Source organism: Rhincodon typus, chromosome 1 (genome assembly GCF_021869965.1).
Source record: "Rhincodon typus isolate 14 chromosome 1, sRhiTyp1.1, whole genome shotgun sequence".
Lineage (NCBI taxonomy): Eukaryota > Metazoa > Chordata > Chondrichthyes > Orectolobiformes > Rhincodontidae > Rhincodon > Rhincodon typus.
Window position 1 is genome coordinate 125,987,848 of NC_063332.1, and position 9,215 is coordinate 125,997,062.

The window sequence follows — 9,215 nt, forward strand, 5'->3', positions numbered from 1 at the left end:
ATTCACAATGGTATCCAGAACTTGAATGCTTTGTCTAAGCAATTTTGTTTCAAATCCTGCTTAATTAAATCAGTGCTGTTTCTTATCAGAGGTGTTATTTAGTGATCCTATTGATAAGTTGACTTCCTTGGCTGGTCGTAGCTTACAACCAGGATGTTCTGTGATATAAAGTCTACAATGGACAGTTTGTTTATTAACCCCCAGGCTAAAAGCATAAAAGTTTATTTATCTGACACCGAAGAACCATAAAATAGGAAGATTTATTTATTACCCAGACAATTGAGTATCTTAGTTTAATAAATTGCTGAATAAAGTCATGCTTGGAATACTGCTAATGAAGTTTGTTAATGGGTTACTTTCAGAAGAATGATTGATTGTGGTGACATTTCCAGTTTCACAGACCTGTGGGTCCATTTTCACCTTAACTCTGATCTTTTTAGACATGAAGTTGATCTCTAATAATTATTAAGTTTTCCTCCCATATTCCATGTGTAAGAAACATAGCTGAGAGGTTTCATATATTTATGGTAGGGAAAATCTTGGAAAATCGAATGGTGGGGAAATTGAATCAGACAAAGTGTGGAAAGAGGCCGTTTAGCACATTGACTTGCTGAGGAGCAACCCACCCAACCCCAGCCCCTACCTTATCCCTGCATTCACCATGCCTCACCGACCAAGCTTGCATATCCCTTGATATCATTTTATACATTAATGATCTAGATGAAGGAACTGTGGGCATTCTGGCTAAGTTTGCAGATAATACAAAGATAGGTGGAGGTACAGGTAGCATTGAGGAGGTGGGGATGCTGCAGAAGGATTTGGACAGGTTAGGAGAGTGGGCAAAGAAGTGGCAGATGGAGTACAACATGGGAAAGTGAGAGGTCATGCACTTTGGTAAGAAGAACAAAAGCATGGACTATTTTTTAAATGGGGAGAAAATTCAGAAGTCTGAAGTGCAAAGAGACTTGGAAGTTCTAGTCCAGGATTCTCTGAAGGTAAACTTGCAGGTTGAGTTAGCAGTCAGGAAGACAAATGCAATGTTGGCATTTATTTTGAGAGGACTTGAATATAAAACAGGAATGTACTACTGAGGCTTTATAAGGCTCTGGTCAGGCCACATTTGGAGTATTGTGTGCAGTTTTGGGCCCCCTATGTCAGGAAGCATGTACTGGCCTTGGAGCAAGTTAAGAGGAGGTTCATGAGGAAGATCCCAGGAATGAAAAGCTTAACATATGAGGAACATTTGAGGACTCTGGGACTATACTTGTTGGAGTTTAAAAGGATGAGGGGGGATCTAATTGAAACTTACAGAATACTGAGTGGCCTAGACAGAGTGGATGTTGGGAAGATGCTTCCATTGGTGGGAGAGACTAGAACCCGAGGGCACAGCCTTAGAGTAAAAGGAAAACCTTTTAGAAGGAGATAAGGAGAAACTTCTTCAGCCAGAGAGTGGTGAATCTATGGAATTAACTGCCACAGAAGGCTGTGGAGGCCAGGTCATTGAGTACAATTAAGACCGAGATAGCTAGGTTCTTGATTATCAAGGGTTACGGGGAGAAAGCAGGAGAATGGGGTTGAGCAACTTATCAGCCATGATTGAATGGCGGAGCAGACTCGATGGGTCGAATGGCCTAATTTCTGCTCCTATATCTTATGGTCTTATTATGGGGCAATATAGCATGACCAGTCTACTTGTCCTGCATATCTGTGTACTGTAGAAGGAAATTGGAGCACCTAGCAGAAACCCACACAGACACGGAGAATGTGCAAACAGTCATCCAAGGCTGGAATCGAATCTGGGCCCCTGATGCTGTGAGGCAGCAGTGCTAATCACTGTACCACCCAGAAGAGAATGATTACTCTTGAGGTGCAGTGGTAGTGTCCCTATCCCTGGATTGAGAGGCCCAGGTCAAGTCTTACCTGCTCCAGAAATGTAAATAACATCTTTGAACAGATTGCTTAGAATAATAGGTGAAATGAATGGTAAAATATGTATTGAAAGAAGTAGTGAACATAAAACATTTTAAGTATCACATAAACCATATTCTGCTGCTTCATCAATGATCTTCCCTCTGTCATAAGGTTAGAAGTGGGGATGTTCATTAATGATTTGCACAATGTTCAGGGCCATTCACAACTCCTCATGTACTAAAGCAGTCCAGGTTCAAATGCAGCAAGACTTGGATAATATCCAGGCTTGGGCTAACAGGAGGCAAGTAACATTTGCAACACAAATGCCAGACAATCACCCACTAAGAGACAATCTGCCCATCGGCCCTTTGCATCCAATAGTCTTACTGTCACTGAATCTCCCACAATCAACATCCTGGAAGGTTTCCATTGATCAGCAACTGAACTGGACCAGTCTGGCTGCAAGAACAGGTCAGAGGCTAGGAATGCTGCAGCAAATGACTCAGCTCCTGACTCCCAAAGTCTGGCCACCATTTACGAGGCTCAAGTAAGGAGTGTGATGGAATACTCCCCACTTGCCTGGATGAGTGCAGCTCCAACAACACTCAAGAAGTTCAACATCATCAGGACAAAACAGCCTGCTTGATGGCACTACATCCACAAATATCTACACCTTCAACCAGTGGCCCTTAGTAGTAGTAGCAGTGTGTACTATCTACAAGATGCATTGCAGAAATTCTTCAGGACTCCTCAGATAGCACTTCCATTTAGAAGGGCAGCAGATACATTTGCAAGTTCCCCTTCAAGCCACTCAATATCTTGATTTGAAAATATATTGCTGATCCTTCAGTGTTGCTGGGTCAAAATCCTGGAATTCCCTACCTAATGATGTTGTGGGTCTACCTACAGCATAGGACTGCAGCAGTTCAAGAAAGCAGCTCACCACCACCTTCTCAAGGGCAGCTAGGAATGGCGATACGTGTTCGGCAAGCCAGTGGTGTCACATCCTGTGTTTGAATAAACTAAAACATGGTAATGTAGTACACTGTTGGATGTTTGGTATAGTCTTTTGTCACTTGTAATTCATGATAATGTATATTCAGTGGATGTGAATTGTTAAATAATGGCCAATATTTTGGTGTACTAAATAGCAGTGCTGACATTATTACCTGATGAAACTGACAACTGCTGGCTTCTGTATTTGGCAATTAAACAAATCCTAATGTTACTTTTCATGATATGCTGCTTCTCCACAGGGTGCTACTTTGCAGTCATCAGTGAAATCTGCAGAAAACAGATATCTGCTAATCTCAAATTGCAGATGGCAGATTTGATGGTGCACAGCAGCTGTAGCTACATAGGGCTTGGTGGATACCTGTGTAATCCATGGCATCCACATCTGCATTGCAAGTATGCAGTTCAAGAAAATTTAGCACCAGGTTGATGGGTTAGTCTCTGAGCTTTGGATGTTGCAATTTATCAGGGTAGGAAAGGTCCCCCGCAAACTTTGTTTCATCAGGTAGTTACACTTACTAGTCTATATACTTCAGATTTGTCCTGTTGTTAGAGATAAGAGTGCAGCTGTAAGAGAGGAAGCACTGGAAAAATCTTGTAATTGTCTGATGCATTTGAGGTTCTTGCAACATGTATGAGTGAGAGTGGGCAGAATGAGCAAACTGACCACAGCACGGTGCTTTAGGAGAATGTAGAGTCATATAGAATGAAAACAGACCTTTTGATCCAACCAGTCCAAGCCGACCATGATCCCAAACTAACCCAGTTCCACATACCTGCACTTGTTCCATATCCCTCCAAACATTTCTTATTAGTGCTTATCCAAATGTCTTTTAAATGCTGTAACTGTACCCGCATTCACCACTTACTCTGGAAGTTCATTCCACATATGAACAACTCTGTAAAAAAAAAAAAAAATGAAAGCCCCTTATGTCTTTTTTAAACCTTTCTCCTCTCATGTTAAAAATATGCCCCCTTGTCTTGAAATCCCCCAGGTGGAGAACCTGCAAAGGAATGGTGTAGTCATGGATAGCATAGGGGGATAAACATTATTCTCTGCAGCTGAGAACATGAATCCTGAAAACTATATTGCCTGCCTGGTGCCACGCTATAGATATCTCAGGGCTAGAAAATAACTCGGTGTAGGAGGGAGAAGTTGTTGTGGATGCCATGGATGGCATCAACATGGATGCCAATTACATAGGACAAAGAAAAGTTCTGCCGAGGGAATATGCATATCTAGGGACCAAATTAAAAAAAGAACCACAAAAATACCAACCTCTGGATCATTATTTGAGCAATGAGCAAACTGGCATAGGGTCAATAACAATGAATGATGGCACAAAGGTTAGTGTGGGAGAAATGGGTTTTGATACATGGGACACTGGCATCAGTACTGAGGAAAGAGGGAGAAAATTGTTGGGACACCCTTTATTTGAAGTTTATTGGGATGAGTATATTGATGAATCATGTAACTAAGACAGTAGAGAGCTATTTAAACTAAATGATTCCGAGTTCAAATGAGAAGTGATTTGGAAAGTTTAGTAGAACAAGGCAAACATGCAAGTAATGATATATGTAATGATAACCAGAGAGTGGCAGTAGGATCAGAGTGCACAAATGTAAGAGAGCATCAGCAAATGTTGCCAAAATAGGGAAAAATGACTTTTGAAAAAACTTAAAGCTCTTTCCCTCAATGCTACAAGTATTAAGGTATCGATAACATAGCCAGATGTAAATGGCGCCATGTATGTACAGCAAAGGTACACACTTTTCACTGTATTTTTACATTGATTGAATACACGTGACAATAAATGATTCAATCAATCAATTAATTTGATATGTCAGCCATTACAGAGAGACAGTTGCGAAGTAACCATGGCAGGAGTTTGAATATTAATGGTATTTGACACTCCAAAACATTATGACTTACTGGCGTAGAACACTGGAAATAAAAACTGAAAGAACTGCGGATGCTATAAATCAGAAACAAACATAAATTGTTGAAAAAGCTCAGTAGATCTGGCAGCATCTGTGAAGAGAAATCAGAGTTAAGTTTTGGGTCCAGTGACCCTTTCTCAGAACATTCTGCAGACCTGCTGAGCTTTTCCTGCAATTTCTGTGTTTGTTACTGGAAATAAAACCCTGTTATTCCTGGAGTTTTTACAGAAATTAAATATTTTTAAGAAATGAAAATTTCTCCAGTTTATCTGTCTTTTAGACCCAGACTGGCAAAGCCTAGATCAGGTTTCTGTACTTAACAAGAAAACTATTCAACTAAATAGACCATTGCAACAGGTTAACAGTTACGAGTCATCAGTACATAACTTGACTAATTGAAATTCTAATGCCTTTATTAATTATCCCTTACATATGGACAGACACAGGGAAAAAGAATCATGGGTTAGGGGTGGAGGGAAAATCTAGGAAGACAGTTCACTGGTTCCTGTTCACAGGGTTGCTCAGATGATTCCGTGATGGTCAGAATGCTGCTTCTCAGTGGTCTTCTGGAAGCTTCCACTGGTTTGCAAGAGGCACAGGGTGGCTGGTTCAGGTATAAAAGATCTCTGACTTATTAAAAGTCACAACTTATGGCAACTGTTGTTGAAAAGATAAATTAGTTGTCTTCTGGCTTAACATAATTTACTGCAGAGAACAGGGGGAGAGTTTCCATATTGGTGGTGATCTGAAGGCTTCTCCCTATCTCGTTCACAGCCCAAAATGTTCTGCCACCTGAGAATCAATCACCTAACTGTTGGCTGGCAGAAGATCTTTGTCATTGGTAACTGGCCACTCATTCACAAATCAAACCACTGTTTGATGCCAGCTGAACCTCTGTATACAACCCTTCAGTTTCACTTAATCAGGAACCAGTGCCATAACCTACAGCTGTACAAATAGTGTCACAATGAGTATCAGATTACTTGATATCAAATCATGCAGTAACCCTTGGTTTTAAACTGGTTATTTTCTCATTTTGGTCCACAATTTAAAAAACACACAAAAAAAAACACAAAAAGGACAGAAATAAGGAAAAGATGATGGTGTAGCTCTGACAATAAAGGATAGGATCTGTATACAGTAATGAAAAATGATTAGCTGTTTCCCACTGACAGACTTTAAGCTAACTGGTTCATACTTTCCTTCTTTCCATTTCCTTTTCTCGAATAGATGTATTGCATTTTCAGTTGTCCAATCCACTGGGATTTTACCAGAACCTAGGAAATTTTGGAAGATTGTACAACCAATGTTTCCAATATTTTTGCAAGTACACTTTTATGACGTTAGGATGCAGGGCATCAGATCCAGAGATCTTGTCAACATTTAGACTTGATAGTTTTCCTCATACTTTTTCTCTAGTACTAGTGATGATTTAAAATTCCGTTATTCCCTTTATCACTCAATTTTCTGATATGTTCAAGATGTTTTAAATGTCTTTTACCTCGAAGGCAGGTGCAAAATACTTGTTCATAGTCCCTGTCATTTCATGTTTCCTATTATTAATTTTTCAGCCACAAATTGTAAGGGACCAATTGTTAATTTAACTATGCTCCTTTATATTTACCTGTAAAAGCCATTTGTAACTGTTTTCATACTTTTTGCTAGTTTACTTTTATTCTATTTTCTCTACTATTTGTTTTAGGTATTATTTTCTAGTATCTGAAATGTTCCCAATCTTCAAGCCTACCTTCTAACCATTGCAGCATTTTATGTCTTTTCCTTCAATTTGATGTAATTCTTAAATCCCTCATTTAGCCATCCACCTCAGAACATAACTTTGTTAAAACCTAACACATATCTCTTGACGTGTCTACCACTGTTTCTCTACCATCTTACCTCATCATGCTCACTGTTGCCTAGAAGATCCTTTGCTTTCCCTACATTTCCGAGTCTAAAACAGCTTGGACCGTGGTTAATTCTAGAATATGTTGGTCTAAGGAACAGTCCTGAATAGACTCTATTAACTCATCCTCATGGGAACATTTCAGATACTAGAAAATAATACCTAAAACAAATAGTAGAGAAAATAGAATAAAAGTAAACTAGCTAAAAGTATGAAAACAGTTACAGGTAAATATAAAGGAGCATAGTTAAATTAACAACGTTTGCCAGTTTCATTTATCCAATCTACATGGGGATTATGACCACCCGTGATACACGTCCCCAATAATTCTTTGTTCTACCCTGTATGCTGCAGTGAAGTTTAACGTATGTTAGCTTACAAAGCACTTCCACTTGTGACTAGTAACTTTGCTATTTTTTATTTCCACTCAAATTCATTCTAGAGATAATGTCTTTAATGTTCGGTGTATTTCCTGGGACGTTCAGAATTATTAATGTTCCGAACACAGAGACCAAGGTGAACTGTACGTAAAACTCCCATGTTGGACTTCCAGAGGTCCGACTTCTGATCAAAAGTCGGATATCATATCCACTTCCTTTGCCATGTAACTCTCTCTTGGAACTGAAAAGAAAAATGTAAAAAAAAAATTAAGACGAACATGTTGCAACAAACAGGAGATCGGGAGTTTGAGTGAGCCCTCGAGTGTTTATGTTCTTTCTTGCTTTCTTCGTTAAAGTGTTGCTCTCTTTTTCGTATTTTTAACCAACCTGTTTAGAAATGTTATGACACACCTCCGGAGTAGATGAGATTTGAGTTTGGGCCTTCTGGCTCAGAGGTAGGGACACTGCAGCAGCACCACAAGAACCTCGTTGGTCTCTTTTTATGATTTCTTCCCCAAGTCTGTTTATTTATCTCGCGATCCGTTTTCGGTGTTTTCAAGTGATCTTTATAAATTCTGACACGTTAGTTTCCTCTATGGGCATCTGCCATTCTCTCTGACGATCTGTAGCCCCCTTGTGGGGAGATCAGGTAACGATTCAGCTGACTCAGACATTGGCACCACTCTCTTCACCAGCCACTAACATTGCTGTAACCTCACTGTGACCAGCACTAACTTGCACCATTGACCGTTACAGCGGGATCGAGCATTTTTTCCAGCCGTGCAGTTTACCTGGGGCCAAATGCTGGTAAATGGGACTAAAGTTGTTTGGGATATCTGTGTCGGCATGGACCAGTTGGACTGAAGGGTCTGTTTCCTTGCTGTACAGCTCTATGTCTCTAACTGGAGTTACCCGTGTTTTATGAGTGACCTGGTTTTGAGATGTTAGTTACAGCTCTTTTCTGTCTTTTTGACACAGGGTTCTGACGTGCAGTGATTTTTAAAAAATGTAATCAAAACTGCCGCCAGGTCCCCGGAAGCTGAGCAGTGGGTAATTCAGAATTTAGCAAGGTGGGAAAGTGGTGCCTAATGCAGCTTGACTGTCGAACTACTTCGCCCTTTAGTAAACTGAGCGAATTAACCTCAGCCCAATGCCTCACCATTAGACAGAGTCAGCTGGTTATCCAGCTTATAGATAACACAGAGTGGAGCTGAAGGAACACAGCAGGCCAGGCAGCATCAGAGGAGCAGGAAAGTTGACGTTTCTGGTCGGTTTCTGAAGAAGGGTGTCGACCGGAAACATCAACTTTCCTGCTCCTCTGATGCTGCCTGGCCTACTGTGTTCCTCCAGCTCCACACTGTGTTACCGCTGACTCACAGCATCTGCAGTTCTTGCTATCTCTGATTATCCAGCTTGACAGACTTCCTTCTTCTGTCTCCCACCAGCTTCTGGAAGCTCTCTCTCCAGATAAAAAAGCAAAGTAGCGAAGCAGGAATTGCTTAAGGCTCTGATTTATCTTGTCAAATCGGTCTATTTTGAATGCACACATTTTCTGTGCTGTAGATCTCTATGATAAAGTTTTAACACGTCCTGATACCAATAGAAGTGTCATTTCCACAAAGTGAATACCAACACTAAGCCCTGCATCACATACAGTTATAAAATCGCATATTATGAGCACAGCCCCTGTGGTAAGTAATAGAGTAGCTTTGATAAAACCATCATTGAAACCTTAAGAATATTGCCAGTATATTCAATAAAGCCTGGATTTTGCCACTTCGCAAGTTTGTGAATGCACACTATGGGGGAAATGGGAAGATGGGCGGTTTCCAGAGAGCAGGATCTCTGACACGACATGGAAAGAAGACATTATTCCATGTACATTTTGCAGACTCATAATGACGCCTTCGCCTCGCTATTAGAAGGCACCTTGGTATAAAAATTCATGCGCACGCACAGAATAATACAACCTTGCTCCTCGATACCATCAAGAATATCGGCTTCCACACGCAGTGAGATTTTAGGTAAAGTTTCTGCTTTAACACTGAAGCAGCGCAGTGTAAGCG